The following is a 19759-nucleotide window of genomic DNA, read 5'->3' as shown; positions in this document are numbered from 1 at the left end:
TTAGAAACCTGGGATGACTCGGACAGCATAACGGCTATAAATGCTCAAAAAGATTTGAGACATGCTACAAAAATGGTGGCATAGCCACTAAAAAGCACAATACCAAGGTTTCGAGATCAACAGTTAACATACAGAAGTCGTAGGAACTGAACTCAAGCTTAAATCCAACAATCTATAAGTCTACGGATTAGTAACACGTGATCCTGATAGAAAGAAGAGATAGCCTAGTTCTTAATCCCCGTAGAAGAGAAGATGATGACTCAGATCGGAAGGGCATAAGGTATAAGGAGTAAAAAGAGCCTTATGTTCCACCCCACAATCAATTCCCTTATATAACTAAAGAATTTCTAGACTCAACTTCGACCAGTTTGGCTTGGTAATCCTACAGGCAGTCAAGCTCTGATACCAACGCTGTCAGGACCCCGACTCAATGCCACATCGATCTAGCATGTAACACCTCATATCACTTTGCGGCCTCACGCACGGTATTCCCACGGGTGTCGCCTTACCTTTGCCCGGGACCGTTTGTGCCTTTTGGCACACGTATATGATAGTGTCGCTAGCATCCATATGATAAGGAGCCCAGGCTGACATGGCTAGTCGTAAACCCAAAGTGGCACAAACTTACAGGGACAGGCATCCATGACCCAGCATCGAACGTGTCGGTCATCAGCGAGTGAATCCAGGCTGTAGCACTGGGCTAGCAGGACTCCGGTGAACCGGGCTGTAGCGGGCTAACAGGACTCCGGTATTCATCGCGTGACATTTCCCCGAAGGGACAGACACAGGAACGAAGAAGGACACATGCCGGCCAGCCTAAGTGTTCCGGAGCAGTAGCAAGCTACCATGGCTCGGTGGAAACACTAGGAGACATTTCCCGGTAAGAGAGGCTACTAAGGATAAACAACTAGATAGTCAGATCCCACACATACCAAGCATTTCAATAACATACACACAATATGCTCGATATGTGCAAGTACAACGTGGCATCACAACATGACTCTACAACTCAAGTATTTATTCGATAGGCTCCGAGGAGCGAGATATTACAAACATGGGTCTCATGACCCAACATTCAGAGCATACAAGGCAAAGCACAAGCGGAAGCTATCATGTCTGAGTACAAACATCTATAAATGAAAAAGGCTGAGAAGCCTGACTATCTACCAAATCCTGCCGAGGCACAAGATCGTAGCTGAGGTAACAAGCTAAACGTCGAGGTCCACGCGGAACTACCAGCGAGACCGAAGTCTCTCTGCAAAAACATAAAATAGGCAAACGTGAGTACAAATGTACCCAGCAAGACTTACATCAGAACTAGCTACATATGCATCATTACCAACAAAGGGATGGTGGGGGTTTAACTGCAGCAAGCCAGCTTTGACTCGGTGGCTATCCTGAACTACGACTGCAAGCGACTCTTTTGAGGTGGCACACACGAGTCCACATATTCACCAACCAATACACCACTATGGAACCGCTCCCATCTCCCTACGAGAACGCCATCCATAGCACTCACGCTTATCTTGCGTATTTTAGAGTATCCACTTTCACTTGTCTATGAACTGATATAAGCAACCCAGAAGTCCTTTACCGCGGACACGGCTATTCGAATAGATGATGTTAACCCTGCAGGGGTGTACTTCTTCATACATGTTTCCACCACTTAGCGTCTGCACACGACATGTGCTCGGCAGACTTCAAGCGAAAGCCGACGTGGGTGTAGACCACGACCTACCTAAACACCTAAGTCTCTAGTCCAGGTTTATCGCCTATCCAGGTTCCATCCGCAGGGAGTCCGGCCGAGGTTTCCCATACGGCCCCGAACGATGTGTACAGGGTTCCGTGACACCTAACGGGTGCCCGGTATTCCCGGCCACGTACCTACCACATCACAGCCCACCCCTATGGTCAGCGCTGTCCACGGCCTCCAGCATACTACAAACACCAGAAACTACTTGCAACTCCTGGACAGAGGACAAGGGTGAATAAGAAGTCGAGCGGGGTCATATTTCAGGGCCCAATGCATGGTAGTAGCTGAATCATGGATCACAAACACAGAACTCAGTTCCTAAGGACAGCTTCAATGAGACAACCCACCATGTACTCCTACATGGCCTCTCACCGATACCTTTTACCAAATCGAGTTCACACACTTAGCTCACACACAGTAGGACATGTTCACACACCTCTGATTCATTCCCCGATGAATCAGACCTGACTCAACTCTAAGCAGTAGCAGGCATGACAAACAAACATGAATGAGTAGGCACAACAGGGCTCAAACAACTCCTACTCATACTAGTGGGTTTCATCTATTTACTGTGGCAATGACAGGTCATGCAGAGGATAAAGGGGTTCAGCTACCGCAGCAAGTAACAAATGACTCGTTGTTGTCCTAATGCAGTAAAAGAGAGCAGGGCGAGAGAGTAGGATTGTATCGAATGAACAAGGGGGTTTTGCTTGCCTGGCACTTCTGAAGATAATATAGTTCTTCATCGGTGTCATCGAACAATCGTCGGAACATCGTCTACTGAGAGGGGACAATTACCGGCAAACAAGAAAGAACACAATCAATGCGATGCAACAATATGATGCATGATAATGACATGGCAATATGCTGGTGTTTTGAGCTAGTGCAGCTGTAAGCCAAATTAATTGAAGTGGAATTCAAACAAGGTTAAACTCCAACTCCAAATGTTCTTTCACAAATTACCCTAATCATGATTCATCCTATTCAGTGAGGTTAACTTGTTCAAACATGCATGATCATGGCATAAACAGATTCTTCATATTTTTCTGATCATTTTTCATATATAAATTATTTCATTCTGAGCTACGGTTGAAATTATATGATTTTTTAGAAGTTTGGGGTATTTTCTGAAATTTCCTGAATTAAAATAAATCCAGAAAATCAATTACTGCGTCAGCCTGACGTCAGTGTGACATCAGCGGGTCAACGGGACACGGTCCGGGTCAAACCTGACAATGGGTCCCGCGTGTCAGTGTAATTAGTTAAACTAAAATTAATTTAAACTAATCCTAAATAGTTAACAGGGCTGGGCCCCACCTGTCATTGACTCAGGAGAGTCAACCAGGGCCCACCCGTGGTCAAGGTCAACGTCGGCTACACCAGCGTTTAGCCGTCGGCGAGCCCGACGCGGCGGCGAGAGTGGTTTTGGCCACTCCGACGACCAAATGGGCCGCGGAGGGCATCTAGGTGGAGCTGGGGACGAGCCGAAGCTCTTGGTGGAGTTAGCTGGGGTCGGGGTGGCCGGAATCGGAGCCGGCGACGACCTAGGTGGCCGCCGGAGTTCGGCCGAGGTCGAACACGGCGCTGCGGTGCACTCGAGGGGAAACGGAAGGGTGCTGTGGGCTCCTGGGAGGGCGGCGAACTTGGTAACATGCTCGGAATCGATCCAACGTGTCTGTGGCTACAACGGCGACGTGCGGTGGCGGCGGCGGGTGTGGCCGAGCTCGGTGCAGTTGCTGTGGTGCTCGAGAGCGAGAACGGGAAGGGGGAGGAGGAAGAGGAGCTCACGGGGGGTCGGTTGGGGCAGACGGCGAGCTCGGGGAGGCGCCGACGGCAGCAAATCGACGGTGGCGGTCCTCGGTGGCCGAGGAGGGGAACGGCGGAGCTAGCGGCATCCAGGGGCTTCCAGTGCCTTTCGTCTGGGTGAGGATGAAGAGGGAGGCGAGGCGGAGCTTCCTGGGGCGTCGGTGAGGCATGGGGAGCACGGTAGGCGTGGCTACGGCGAGCGGCGGCGACGAGCTCCGCTCGGGAGAGAGCCAGGGAAGGGGAGAGGCCACAGGCAAGGGAGAGAGAGGTCAGGGGGGGTGCGTGGCGCTCGGGGGAGGCGTCCAGAGCGTCGAGGAAGGAGAGCGGCAAGCAGGAGGTGGCTCGGCGCGTGCTGGCGTGCGGTGGCCACACGCCTCGCGTCCTTCTGGCGCGAGGTGGGAGACGGTGGCGGTTCGGTGGGCTGGGCTGCTGGAATTGGGCCAGGTGGGCTGAGAGGTGAGCGCCAGGTAGGGTTTCTCTCCTCTCTGCTTTTCCTATTTCTGTTTTTTTTATTTTGTTCTCTGTTGTTTTAGTTTAGTAAAATACTAAACCATTTTATAAAATCCTGAAAATAGTTATGTGGCTAGAACTAAAATATACCAAACCACATAAAATGTTCCAGTATTATTGGACATATATTATTTATATATCAAATATATATCCAATGCAAATAGTTATTGAATTAATTCAAAGGCCCAAAATAAATGTTTCAGTCACTCCAAAAATATTGGTTTGCATTTTATTCTTGCCAATATTTTTCAAAGCTGAAAAGGAACATTTCCTTGGAAACATTTGAAGCAATTTTTAATGTTGATCATCATTTTTTTTAAATGATTTCTGAGGCTCTCCAATTCCCCAATTCAAATTTAAAGAAATTTAGACATGATGCATGGATGCAATGCCACTAGTTACAAGCAAGCTCTAGGGCTGTGACACCAGGGAAAAAACAGAGAACAGCAGGTGGATGATCACACCCAACTATTCAGAGAAACTAGAGGAGAATAAGAAGTATGCCAAATTTAGTGAGGCACATAAGGCTGGTCCTGACATTTGGCAAGTGTCTAGTAAGGAAAATCAGTACTGTGTCAACCTAGCTACTAACTCATGTGACTACAGGAGGTGGGACATAACAGGTGTGACATGCAGTCATGCAATAGCAGCAATGAGCAAGATTCACATGCACCCAGAGGACTATGTGCATGAATTTTTCAAAAAACCACTATATATTGAAGCATACAAAGACATAGTGTACCCTGTCCCTGGTCCTAGATTCTGGCCTGACACCCATACTCAGGATATTGAGCCACCAGTGTTCAAAGAAAAAGCAGGGAAGAAACAAACAGCTAGGAGAAATGGCCAGTTTGAGGTGCCTGCACCAAAAGACACAAGCAGGATGGGAACAATTACATGCAGCAATTGTGGTCTACAGGGCCATAGATTTACTTACTGTGGGAAAGCTCTAAACCCAAGTCTTCAGATGAGAAAGAACTTACACCAGGCCATTCAAAAATGTTGCATTCTTTGTTTAGTTAATAGTTGTTTAATTATTTTAGGTCTGCTCTATGTACTAACTATCTTAATTCTGTCATGCAGGAGAATAGAGAAATTTTTAGAGGTTCCTCTAGTGCTAGTCACCCACCTCCAGAACCACCACATCAACACCAAACTTCACAGATGCTAGCCTCATCTGCTCCACCTCCTAAAGCAGTGAGGAATAGAAAAACAGCAGCAGATAAGAGAGCTTCAGCATCAACTGTTTCTGCAGGAGCAGCCAGGTCTTCACCAACACCTCCAACAGGATCAGCATCAACAAGAGCTCCAAGAGGATCAACATCAACAAGAACATTCAATGCACCAAGAGCATCCACTGCAGAACCAGGGATATTAACAGGCAAGAGGAAGAGGAAACCCCCTAGCAAGTTTGCACTATATTTTAGTGCCAGTGGAAACCATTGAAACTCTGTTACTAAGTTTGTGTTCTGCTACTTAGTTTGATTGTATGGTACTAAGTTTGTGCTCTGCTACTAGACTGCTTAAATTCAGACATGTGAACTTGTGTGCAATGTTGAATGTATGGTTGCTACTTATTTGTGCCCAATACCAATGGGTTAAGTGCTAGTGTTTTGTTTTATTTGTTTTACTTTGCCATTTGTGCAGTTTAGGTGCATGTTTTAATTGTTTTAATTTGTTTTTTTGTTTTACTTTGCCGTTTCTACAGTTCAGAAGTGACTGCCAAATTCATTTTTTTTAAAATATGCACAAAAAAATGTCTGGCCTGTGGCTCGAACCCAGGACCAGTTGGTTGTAACCATGTGTTCAACACCAATGGGCTAGTGCTAGTGATTTGTTTGACTAGCATCGGCCAAACTTATTATATGTTGCCCACCACGTCGTCTGTTTAGCGTGCGTTGCAGCCGCCATCGTGGTGAGCGTGCGTTGAGTAAACCCAGCCGTTTCGGATTCTACGACTTTATTACGTGTCCACCCACCACGCTCTCTGCTCACTCGCCCACTCACCGCTCGCACCGCCCACTCCGCTTCCCCCTCTCTCATGTCGAAATCGCCGCCGACAACCACCGCCACCGCCGTCGCCATGGACTGGCAGCTGGCCGTCGAAGCTCTCGCCGGCAACAACCAGGAGATGCGCGTGCAATACAGGGAGATCGCGCACTGGTTCCCCAGTCTAGCGATGATGAGGAACCACACCCGCGGCCTCGTGAAGGTGATGACAGCTGCTGAAAAGCAGCGCACCTTCCCTGCCGGCCGCACCATCCCGCCGCCGTCCCTTCTGCTGTGGGCGATGCGCGAGGTGCAGCGCTCCCCCGACCCCAGGCAACGCGCCCAATGGTGGATGTACCGCTCATCCACCACGCCGCCGGCCGCCGCGGACCACGTCACCGACGCCGTCCTCGCGCTCCCAGCCCCAATCAACAACGCCTACTGGGGGAGGCGCAACCATGGGTCCTTGGGCCCTCTGACGACTCTGACGTCGAGTCTTTAGACGACGAGTTCTCTGACGACGAGTCCAGTGAATATGATGAGGAGGAGGAGTCTAACGAATCTGACAACGAGGTGGATGAGGTTGTCGTCCTCTCCGACGACGAGCCTGAAGTGCAGCTGCTGGCTCCCGTCCTCGACGCTATGGAGGGGGACAGGAACCTCCCAATCCACGTGGATGCGCTGCCGGAGGTCGATCTCCCAGACGGCGTCGTGGTGACGCAAGAACAAGATGGCGGCGAGGAAGATGTGGTGGAGCCGGCGCCGGGCAAGAGGAAGAGGGCGGCCGTGACTGTAGTGCGCCGCTCCCAGCGCCTGAAGATGCTGAAGAAGGAGGAGTGAAGTTCTGCCTTCAGTTAGTTCAGTGCAAAAAAATTCAGTTTCATTAGTCCTGAACTTTCGTAAGTTCAGTAAGTTCCTAGGTTCAGTTTCGTCAGCACTATCTACTTGCTATCTATGTCAGGCACTATCTACTTGCTATCTATGTCAGGCACTATCTACTACTAGTTGCTATCTATGTCAGACTATGAATGGTAGTACTATCTATCTATGTCAGATTATCTATATATGTTAGTTGCTACTTGCTACTTGCTACATATGTTAAGTTATTTGTCAGACTATCTAAGCTACTTGCTATATATGTTACTTGCTGCTTTCTACTTCCAACTATGTCACTACTGTCAGTTATCCACACATGATATATGCAGAGTAAAACAGACTCATCATAGATAAAACATTCTTACTTAATTAACTTAGCATGAGTACTCACTTAGCATAGTAGGTCTTAACATAAAAGTCATTACATCATAGATAAAACCAACTAGTTCTTAAACCATAAGAGTACCTCCCTCCCTCATACCATTCTGAAAGCACATAAAACTTTCCCAAAATATACACCTAACATGCATGACATTCCAAGGCCAGCTATATATATAGGCCTACTAATTACTTAACCCACACACCAAGCACTTCATTCATTCATAATTGCCTTGATCCTCTCCAGCTTATCTTTGCTGGCATGCCCAGCATTGACCAGATCAGCAATCAGATACTCCAGCTTCTTCTTCTCTTTCTTAAGTAGGTCCCTGTCCCCCTCCACTTCCTTCATTGCCTTCCTCATGTTCTGAATGATATCTTCTTGGCTTTGAAGAATGCACCTTTGCTCCTTGGCAAGCTTCATCTTTTCCATACTTATCTCAATCTTTGCTTGATCCTCACGTTGTTTCTTCTTTGCATTTAGATCATTGATTGCCTGACTGGTATAGTCCATGTCATGAGACATCTTGCCATCTTGATAGTCAAAAAGCTTGGATACATCTTCCACCAACTGGCTGTAGTTGTTTGACAGGAAATCAATTTCCTTCTGTAGCTTGGCCACCTCTTTCTCATGGGCTTGTTTGTCCTTCACCTTCCCCAAGTTCTGCTCATGGTACATGTCCCAAATCCTTGTTAGGCACCTTTGTAGAATCTCTGGCCAAGGACCATCCACCCACTCCACAACCCCACAGTTCACACCTACATCCTACAGAAGCAATTATTTATAATTAAGCACAAATCACTTAGTAACAAACTAAGTACAGATAACCAAAGTTCACACCTACATCAATATGCTCTCTGAATTATGCAAACATAATTCTTTCATAGTAAGCACACAACACCTGACTTGGCATCAGAGATAAATTCAGTTAACAGCTATATTAAGCAGTAAATATAAATTCATTTAACTCTGTTCTTTTTCAGTTAACAGCTATATTCAGGAAACACCTAACTAATACATTCAGTTCACAGTACACTAAAGATCTCTGCATGTAGGTGTTCTCAGGTTCAGTCATGTATTGAATTCAGTTAATAAAGATCTACTTTCCCATATAGCTTCCATATGTATGGCACTTTCAAGTTTCAGTTCTAAACTACAGCACACATCTCTGCACATCACACATCTCTGCACCACATGCTGCACCACACATCTCCAGCAGCAAAACACATCACACATCTCCACCAGCAAAACAAGTTAGCGTTTAAGATTTAATACCTGCTGCACAGGACAACCCAGGAATCACCTCCCAGTCAAAGAACCTTCAAAAGCCACCATCTTCTTCGGTCTCTGATGATGCATCATGCACGTCGGCTCAGATTCAGTGTAAGAACCACAGAAAAATGGTTCCACCACAGTGTCAGGGGTTTCCTGCAAAAGAAACTTCGAATCAAACCAAAAGCAACTTGGAATCTCCAACTTGGATGAACTAACCCTAACCCTAACTCTGTTCCACCATTATGCACTTACAAAGAGCTGAGGATCCATTGAAACCATGTTGATGTCCTCGTCCGAGCTCTCCTCATCATTCCAGGATGGCATCCTCAACTTCTACCGGCAGCAATGGCCACGGCGGCGACAGCGATAGGCTAACCTAGCTCACAGCACCAGTGAGAGGGGAGAGGATGAGGATGAGTGAGAGCGAGCGAGGAGAAAGAGAATGAGCGAGTGGCTAAGCTCGCTCGCTCTCACTTATCAGCCGACCGACAGCCGCCGTTCCGACAGCGGACGCGCCGTTAACGGCCGTCAACGCACGCCGGCCACCCGTTATCCCGCGTGGCAACTGTTCGCGGGCCCAACCGGTCAGAAACGGGGTTAGCACGGGCGAAGCGAGCGTTTTCGTGAGTTGGTACTTTTTTGTCACGGTTTAGGAAAAATTTGGTAGTTTTTTCGCACAAAAACGTAGAGTAGTAGTTTTCCGTCACGTTTCCGGCAAATGTGGTAGTTTTTGGTTAAATACTCCCACAGGAGCGCGCCCGGACCGGGTGGCCGCTCTGGCCGTCTCCGGCGTCCTTCGTGCCGGTTCTGCGGCTCCGCCTCTAGTTCTGCTGCTCCTCCGTGCCGGCTCTGCGGATCCGCCTTCTGCCTCTGTTGCTCCGAGCCACTGTCATGGCTGCGCTGGCCCATCTCGGCCTCGCCTTCGCTTGGATTTGCTCCGAGTCGCTGTCACCTCTTCTGCCCGAATCGTTCTCGGCCGCCCGCCGCTGCTCCGGGTTGCCATCTCCATCTTAAACTACCGCTGAGCTGCCGTTCTGTTCCAACGTGCTCGGCACCCCGCATCTCGCGGCGCCACGAACCACCGTTACTCGGCCTCGTTCTGAGCCGCCCTCGCGGCCCATGCCTCCATGACCTCACCTGCGCCCGCGTCTCAAGCCGGCCCTGCCTCGCGGCCGTCTCCGCCGTGGCTTTGAGCCGCCCTCATCTCCGACGGCACGACCTGATCACTGCAACCGCGAGTCTCCATTGCCTCGGTGTCAGCCACCGTAACCGGCCCCGTTGACCTGCTTAGCTCCACTCCTGAGTCGCCGGCCCACTATCACTTCTATCTCCCGCCTGCGAGTTGGAGTCGCCCGTGCAACCGTGTCCAGCCGCCTCGCCGCTTCAAGTCGGCCCCGTCCTCAGGCAGGTGTCCACCTGCTGCGCTGCGCCCTCGCCCGTCAGTGCTGCGAGGTGCCGGATCATTTGCATGATGTGGTTCTCTTTCGGGCAAGACACTGACATGGCACGTGGGATTTTCATGTGCAACACTAGCGCAAAGGAGTTCTTTGGATTAGACGATTTCCAGACTTGGCTTTTTTGTTGACAATGTCAAACAAGGGATGCTCCTTTTTTCTCTTTAACTGCAACGAGCACAAGTTGTACGGGGTGTTTGAGGCCGCCTTTGATGATGGATGGGATATTACTGACAAAGCTGCTTATAGATCCTCTGCTCAGAGAGAAGGAGGAGAAAACCTGCTACGTGCATGGATTATGCGGTCAGAGCGTTAATCACATGCATATACTCCCTCCATTCCAAAATATAGTGCGCCTGCGCTTCTCGAGGTCCAACTTTGACCATAAATTTAACCAACGAGACCAACTACGGCGGGAGAAAAAATTCTATAATTGAAAACTTCTTTCGAATACGAATTCACTGATATAATTTTTGCTCCCGCCGCAATCGGTCTTGGTAGTTAAATTTATGGTCAAAGTTGAAGCACCTGAATAGAGAAAGCACTACATTATGGAATGGAGGGAGTACTATTTACTTTCAATGCACTTCTAATACCTCACACACAGTTCAATTTCCAATTGGGAGTGCTGGTCGTTACATCCAACGAGACAGTGTCAGTAAAGGATCAGATATCTAGCGATGCATGGCATGGTTCCCTAGGTAAAACATAGGAGGTCAGAGGGGACACACTGATCTAGCATTATCCAGCATAAGTGTCCGCGTTCGTCCGACAAAACATCATGTGATATTGATCCTATATTTTTTTTGTTAAGTACATGTTGATTTCTTTTCGGCAAATAACTACTCTGCCTTGCTGTATTTTTTATATGTAGGACAATGATTAATTATAAAGGTGGTGCCATGCTGTGCTTATGGAGTGTGTGTCAGCATCATCATGCACTGGCGTCTGCGCCCGCTTACTGTTGAATGGGTGTGTGCAAGCCGCCGTCCGTACAGCTCGATCTACATCAACTCGCTGGGATAGCACTCGCGATTGACTCGCCCGTCCGCGCTGGCTTAAAATGCCGTGGTCGGCTTACAACAACAAATTGAGCACCGCGGACGTGCCGCGTTGAGCCTGAGCTACCCCGGATGCGTTAAGTCACCGGGGTTATATTGAGCTGCTGGGGCCGCCTGAGCCACCTTTATCGCGTCAAACGGATTATCCGTTATCCGACCAAATTAGGTGATATTCATCCAAATTTGTTTCATTAGCATATACTGTTTTCATCAAAGAACAATTACTTGGTCTATGATATTTTTTTGCAGGACCATTATTCCTTACAAAAAGTGTCGCAAAAAGGGTGTGTGCAAGTGTTATTTTAGCACTACCGCTCGTCCTCCGCAAGTTGCCATCCCCACTACATCAAACTGACTCATTGTCTGTGCCCATGGCTAAATTGTCTGTGTCTGTGCCGTTTCCAACGCCGCAGTTGACTCTCTTGTCCGCACCGGCTTACAACGCCACTGCCGACTCTCCCCATCCATCCCGGCTTACAACGCCACGACTGGTGCACCCTTGATTGATTTCAGCTTCACCATGATGATCATCAACTCCGCGGTGGATAATTTCTTGCTCAACATATCAGGTGAAATCCATCCAGTATATTTTTATATTATATATTGCTTTCTTTAAAATAAGAGCAATTACTTTGGCTTGCAAGTTCTCCAATGCAGGACAAATTATATCACTGAGCTGTTGAAGGACTCATACCGGTTGGTATCATGGTCAAATATGGAGAATCTCAAGACAACTCCTCGAGTCGCCTTAAGACTCGGGGGCTACGGCATGACTCGGGCCAGTATCAATAATCCAAAACTCCGGGTCATTGGAGGGACAAAATAACCCAGCCCCGGAGACTACTGCTATATTGATAAGAATTTAAAGGCCGTCAGAAAATTTCCGATTCAAATGAAGAATGTCGGTTTAAAATCCAGGTCAAGGTAAACCTGTCTCCCACAAAGCTTTGAAGCTCTCAATATCCGGTTTGAAATTCCGGTTCAAAAAGAATTCATCTCTTGTAAGTTCGAGTTTTTAGAAAAAATTACAGGGACCAAAGAGAGTTTGTTGCACAACACAACTTAAACATAGGCACCCGGCGAGCACAGCTCAGAAATATATCACTTGGGGGCTTCTGTCTTATTGAGCTAAGCTATGATTACCCTTTGATCCGGCTCATAGCCACAGTTACAGGTCATCTGGGGGCTTCCTGTTCAAACATAGGTCATATTTGATCCAAAGAGAACATATCTGTCGGTACCCTCTTGATCGGCGCAATGCCAAACCCACTAGGGGGCTTCTTGATCGTATTCGAATCATAGCTTAATCCCTTTTGGGTCCAAATTTGACCGTATTCGAATTAGAGTCGTTAAAAAACTCTCAAGGTCATTTGGGGGCTTCCTGTTCAAACATAGGTCGTATTCGAACCAAAGAGAACATAGCTGTCGGTACCCTCTTGATCGGTGCAACGCCAAAGCCACTAGGGGCTACATGATCGTATTCGAATCCTAGCTTAACCCCTTTGGTCCGGTTTACTGATCGTATTCGAATCAGAAGCCTCAAATTTTTCTCTCTATTTGACTTAAGTTTTTGAAAACAATCTTTTGGGTTTGTCTTGAGACTTTTTGCTCATATCTAAAGCATATATGTGTGGTTTCTATTAACCCGGCTTGACTTTTGACGATAAGTTGCCACCATATGTCAATCATAAACATTTGGAAGTTTTGGCTTCTAAGATTGGGTTATCACCCTTACTAGATGGGTCACATAAGCCGGCAGTACGATTCAATATCACAGGTATGATATTGTTTATACATAATTATGTTTAAACCGATCCTGAATATGGACTTTAAGTCGCCAGTATATTTTGGATTGTGCCATTGGAATCATGCGCTTATCAATCATTGGATTATTGCTTTTATTGGATGCGGCGATGTAAGTCGGCAGTATGAGCTAATTCCACATGATTTGCAGAACTATGACTTATATAAATGCTTAAGTCCAAGCTCATCATTAAAATTGATGCTTTAAAATGATTATCTGTTTTGGATTTTCTCAAAGGCTATAAGCCGCCGGGTTATAAAAATTCTGGCTTACAATGGAGGCGTAGTAAATCGCCATCGGAAAAGAGCCGCCGGTATTTAAACTCTAGATGTACTTATCAACAGATGAGGTATTCAAAGTTGCTTTGGCGCAATGGCTATTATTTTATCAATGGATATGATTTGTTCTACAATGGAAGGAATAGTCCCGAGTCGCTGCAGGCTTACGACCCAACACTTGGGGGCTACATTATTTAAATTGAGATTACATCAAATATGCAAGTGCCATGTCACTGCCAGCATGCACCATGGCACTTGGGGGCTAATGTAAAGTCACTTTTTGTTCAACTTATTGAAGACCCGACTCATCACATTGTAATGATCCGACCCTTGGGGGCTACCAATTGCTCTTGTAAAAAATTCAAGGTACACAAGCATTAATCCATTATATTGAACGGTCCACAATTCAGTTGGTAGAGTACAAAGCTCTTAACCTTGTGGATGTAGGTTCAAGCCCCATGGTCGAGATTATATTATATGATGTTATTATCAATAAATTATATACAAAGTCCCAGCTCAGTATTATCTTAATAAGCCGGCCCTTGGGGGCTACACGTTGCTGTTCAAGTTTACATGGTTATATCTACAAAAGTCCCTGCTCATTATTGCATAATGACCCGGCCCTTGGGGGCTACACTGGTTGAAGTTTTCATGAGCCTAAGGCGATTACAAGTCCCAGGTTGCTGCAAGCATGACAACCCGACACTTGGGGGCTACAGGTGATATGCATATAAGGGAGAAAAATCTTCAAATTCTCAGTTTGGAGTAGACCAGATTAACCCGGTGTCTGCAACAATCATGACCCGACATCATTTATTTATAACCCGGCAATTTTGGCAATCATAAATTGGCAAGATCTACATCTATAAGCCGGCTGAATATCAGTTGAATATTTCAAGACCAATATTTTTTGTCAAGTCACAGCATTGAAGGCCGACTCAAATGGATTATTCCTTATAATATTTCTCTACAAGAGCCAATGTGAGCAAATTGGTTATGAAGCTGGCCTATTGACCCGGATTTTTTAGAAGAAGTGCCTGGATTTTTGCATTGGCAAGGTTTGGACATATCTTTTAAAAGAGATTTGCTATAAGATCTTGAATATGCATCCAGGAGGAAATGGCACGGACTTAAAGATGATTAGGTGCCGATTCAGGATTTTTTTAACCCGGAGCACAACCTATCAAGTTTGTTCTTGTGCTTATTTTACAGGATCAGTTTAACATGAATAAATCCAAATTTAACTGAGGGCTAATGTCGGGGATATACCCCGTGGTATGACCCGGCCGGAAGTATGACCCGGCCGGACTTGGCGCTTCATCATGGCCCGCCGGAGGATTGACGACTCACGGGTCTGGCAGTTCACTCGTGTGATGACTCACGAGCCTGGAGACTTGATGATGGCCCCGACGGCGGGTCAGATGGATGACAAGGGCCCAAGGCCTAGTAGGCCAGCTCATGTTATAGTGGGCCGGCTTAAGACGGAAGGCATGAGGAATATTTCCTTTACAAAGGAAGCAAGACTAGGACTTCACTTGTAATAGAGTAATCCTAATCCTACTAAGACTAGTCATGTAACCCGCCCCTTCAACATATATAAGGAGGGGCAGGGCACCCCAAGAGGGGAGAGAAAACAATCGCTAGGGCTAGACCCAAATGGGGAGCCGGCTTATACGCGACTCTCTCATGAGCATAATGAGATCTAGCCATAAACAGCATGTAGGGCTATTACCGGATGATGTTTCCCGGGGCCCGAAGCTGTATAAATCCTTGTCTTGTGTTCTGTCTCTTGATTCCGCTCAACCCCTCTCAAGCTACTACAAAGATGCGTTGGCCTCACGACTAAGTCCTAACACTAGGACATCTGTCGTGACAATTCCACGATAGTACCAGTAGGAGAACCAAGCAACACAACGTAAACAGCCCATGCACACAAATAACAAATACTCGCAACCCGGCGTGTAAAATGCAGCAAGGTATTTGTGTATTTTTTGTTTAATAGATCTGAAAATAAAAGCAAAGGAAAAGTAGATCACAAAGGCAAATAATATGAGAAAGAGACCCGAGGCCCGTAGGTTTCACTAGTGGCTTCTCTTTTGAAAAATAGCAAACGGTGGGTAAACAAATTACTGTTGGGAAATTGATAGAACTTCAAATAATCATGACGATATCTAGGCAATGATCATTACATAGGCATCACATCCAAGATTAGTAGACCGACTCCTGCCTACATTTACTACTATTACTCCACACATCGACCGCTATCCAGCATGCATCTAGTGTATTAAGTTCATGGAGAAACGGAGTAATGCAATAAGAATGATGACATGATGTAGACAAGATCTATCTATGTATAGATAGACTCCATTGTTTTATCCTTAGTAGCAATGATACATATGTGTCGGTTCCCTTTCTGTCACTGGGATCAAGCACCGTAAGATCGAACCCACTACAAAGCACCTCTTCCCATTGCAAGATAAATAGATCAAGTTGGCCAAACAAAACACAAATATCGGAGAAGAAATACGAGGCTATAAGCAATCATGCTTATAAGAGATCAAAGAAACTCAAAAAACTTTCATGGATATAAAAAGATAGATCTGATCATAAACTCAAAGTTCATCCGATCCCAACAAACACACCACAAAAAGAGTTACATCATATGGATCTCCAAGAGACCATTGTGTTGAGAATAAAACGAGAGAGAGGAAGCCATCTAGCCACTAACTACGGACCCGAAGGTCTACAAAGAACTACTCACGCATCATCGTAAAGGCACCAATGGAAGTGGTGAACCCCTCCGTGATGGTGTCTAGATTGGATCTGGTGGTTCTGGACTCTTTGGCGGCTGGAATTGATTTTCGTCGACTCCCCTAGGGTTTGTGGAATATTGGGGTATTTATAAAGCAAATAGGCGGTCCGAGGGAACCTAAGGTGGGCACAACCCACCAGGGTGCGCCTGGGACTCCTGGCGCACCCTGGTGGGTTGTGCTCCCCTCGGAACACCCCCTAGGCGCAGCTTTGGCCCATTGGGTGTATTCTGGTCCATAAAAATTTTCCGTAAAGTTTCGTTGCATTTGGACTCCGTTTGGTATTGATTTCCTACGATGTAAAAACATGCAGAAAACAACAACTGGCACTTGGCACTATGTCAATAGGTTAGTACCAAAAAATGATATAAAATGACTATAGAATGATTATAAAACATCCAAGATTGATAATATAACAACATGAAACAATCAAAAATTATAGATACGTTGGAGACATATCAGCCCCCCACCCTTGTGGGCCCCTCGTGGCTCCACCGACCTATTTCTTCCGCCTATATATTCTCAAATACCCCAAAACCTTCCAGGGGAGCCGCAAAACCCCTTGTCCACCACCGCAACCTTCTGTACCCATGAGATCCCATCTAGGGGCCTTTTCCGGCGTCCTGCCGGAGGGGGATTCGATCATGGAGGGCTTCTACATCAACACCATTGCCTCTCCGATGAAGCTGAAGTAGTTTACCACAGACCTATGGGTCCATAGCTAGTATCTAGATGGCTTCTTCTCTCTCTCTCTCTTTGATTCTCAATACCATGTTCTCTTTGGTGTTCTTGGAGATCTATTCGATGTAATACCTTTTTTGCGGTGTGTTTGCCAAGATCTGATGAATTGTAGATTTATGATCAGCTTATCTATGAATATTATTTGAATCTTCGCTAAATTATTATATGCATGATTTGATATCTTTGCAAGTCTCTTTGAACTATCGATTTGGTTTGGCCAACTAGATTGGTTTTTCTTCCAATGGGAGAAGTGCTTAGCTTTGGGTTCAATCTTGCGGTGCTCAATCCTAGTGACAGAAGGGGAACCGACACATATTGTATTGTTTCCATCGAGGATAACAAGATGGGATTTTCATCATATTGCTTAAGTTTATCCCGCTACATCATGTCATCTTACTTAATGTGTTACTCTATTCTTATGAACATAATACTCTAGATGCAGGCAGGAGTTGGTCGATGTGTGGAGTAATAGTAGTAGATGCAGGTAGGAGTCGGTCTACTTGATACAGAAGTGATGCCTATATTCACAATCATTCCTTAGATATCGTGATAACTTTGCGCTTTTCTATCAATTGCTCGGCAGTAATTTGTTCACCCATCGTAATATTTTCTATGTTGAGAGAAGCCTCTAGTGAAACCTATGGCCCCCGGGTCTATTTTCCATCATATAAGTTTCCGTCTACAATTTTAGTTTCCTATTTACTTTCTTTGCAATCTTTTACTTTCCATTTCATAAACCAAAAATGTTACTTTACCGTTTATCCATCTATATCAGATCTCATTTTGCAAATAACCGTGAAGGGATTGACAACCCCTTTATCGCGTTGGGTGCAAGTTGGTGTTTGTTTGTGCAGGTATTTGGTGGCTTGTGTGTTGTATCCTATTGGATTGATACCTTGGTTCTCAAAAGCTGAGGGAAATACTTACTCTACTTTGCTGCATCACCCTTTCCACTTCAAGGGAAAAACCAATGCAAGCTCAAGAGGTAGCAATACCTAGGTGTGTCAAGTCAATCCTAGATTTTAAGGTATCTTTTGCCTTGCCTTCAATATTAATAAGTGTGCCGATAATGCTGCCACATATATTTTTCTCGATGTGCATCACATCAAGATTATGCAGTGGATCCAAATCTTTCCAATACTCCAAGTCCCACAAAGTGGACCTGCGGGTAAAAAATAATGTCTCTTCTGCCCCACCACACTTCCTTTTCCCGCTACCATTATCAGGATGGTTTCCTGGTGTAATATGCATGACCTTCTCTAATTCCACTTGTAACTCATCACCGGTGAGCCTCTTTGGTGCATCACGGTTTTCATGCTTTGCATTGAACACATGTCTTTGGTATTTTGTAGGACACGCCTTGTCCTTGGCATGGAACGGCGGTGTCCAATGTAACAGATCTTGCTAAGTACTGCATATGACAACGGATTCTTGTCACAACGAACACATGCATTGTAACCATGTGTCGTTCGCTCTGACATAGTGCCCAAAGCCAGATAATCATGGATGCACCAAATTATCATATAGCACAGAAAGAAATCAGCTGGTGGGCCGCTATATAGGTCTGGAGTAAGAACACACCTCCATAGTTGTTGAAGTTCCTCCACAAGAGGCTCCATGAATAAATCAAAATCCTTTCTAGGACTTTTTGGACCTAGGATGAGCAAGTCCATCATGTAGTTTGATTCTTTGGTGCATACATTTGGTGGCATGTTGTATGGGATAACAAGCACTGGCCACATGCTATATGCGGCGCTCTGGTGGCCAAATGGGTTGAATCCATCGGTAGCTAAGCCAAGTGTAATGTTTCTTGGGTCAGCAACAAACTTTTGTGTTTCTAATTGAAGCTTTTCCAATCACTACCATGAGATGGATGGCTCATTACATCCTCTCTTCTTTCAGCATCATGAAACAACCTCTACAATCTTGGTATAATTGGAAAATGTCTCAGAACATTATGAGGAATCCTCTTCACAACATTTCCATCTTTCCATCTCGATGATTTGTATTTTGGGCATTCACTTAAGTTGGCATAATCCTTCCGAAACATACCACAATTATTCTTACAAACATGGATCATATCATATCCAATTCCAACTGCACAAAGGAAATTCTTCATTTTACAGTAGATGTGCGGCAGCTCAGATACATCTGGGAAAGATTTGCGGAAAGCAGCCAACATCGCATCGAATGATTTGCTGGTCATCCGCTCAGATATCTTCACATGAAGAAAGGTGACCATAGCTGAGAATACTGACAGCTTATTTCCTAGGGTGACTGCCACGTTGCATTGTTCCAACATACAGGCCCGCTATTTTTCTTTTGCAAGTGAAAGTTTACGAAATGTGCAAGAATTTCTTAGCATTATTTCAACATTGGTCAAACTCACTGGCTCTACTGCCACCACCTCCTCCTCCTCTTCCACCTAAGCATCAAGTATATCAAGATGATGATCTGCTGCTTCCACATAGTTAGTAACATTGACGTTCACAACTTCACCATGATGAACCCACCTACTATATGTGACCGACATCCCATACAAGTGTAAATGATTTTGCACAATTGACTGGGGTCTTGTAACTGAATTCATACAACTTCTACATAGGCAGAGCACATCTGATTTCGGACCACCGTACTCAGCTCTGATAAAGTTCATGAAGTTTTCAACCCCCTCAACATATGCTGCGTAGAATCTTTGAGCATAAGTTATCCAAGTTATGTCCATCTGTTAGACATACAAATTAGTACTTCTACTAGATATTAGAGGAAAAACATATATGCTTTTTTATAAAGTCCAAAAAAATACCTAGGTCTATGTCTAAAGCTATGGCAAGATATTTGGACAAGCATATCTAAGTAACGAATTATATGTAAAGCTAATTCAGCAAATAGATTTCAGTGCTAAATTATGGCAGGCTATTTCAGCAGTCAATGAGGCCAAGCACACAGCCATCAAAGGCCATCTCATTAACAAAGATTGAGTATAAAACAGTGTCAAGCTATTTCACCTAATAGATTGGCTA

Source organism: Triticum aestivum, chromosome 5A (assembly GCF_018294505.1).
Source record: "Triticum aestivum cultivar Chinese Spring chromosome 5A, IWGSC CS RefSeq v2.1, whole genome shotgun sequence".
Classification (NCBI taxonomy): Eukaryota; Viridiplantae; Streptophyta; class Magnoliopsida; order Poales; family Poaceae; genus Triticum; species Triticum aestivum.
This window is presented reverse-complemented; position numbering follows the sequence as displayed.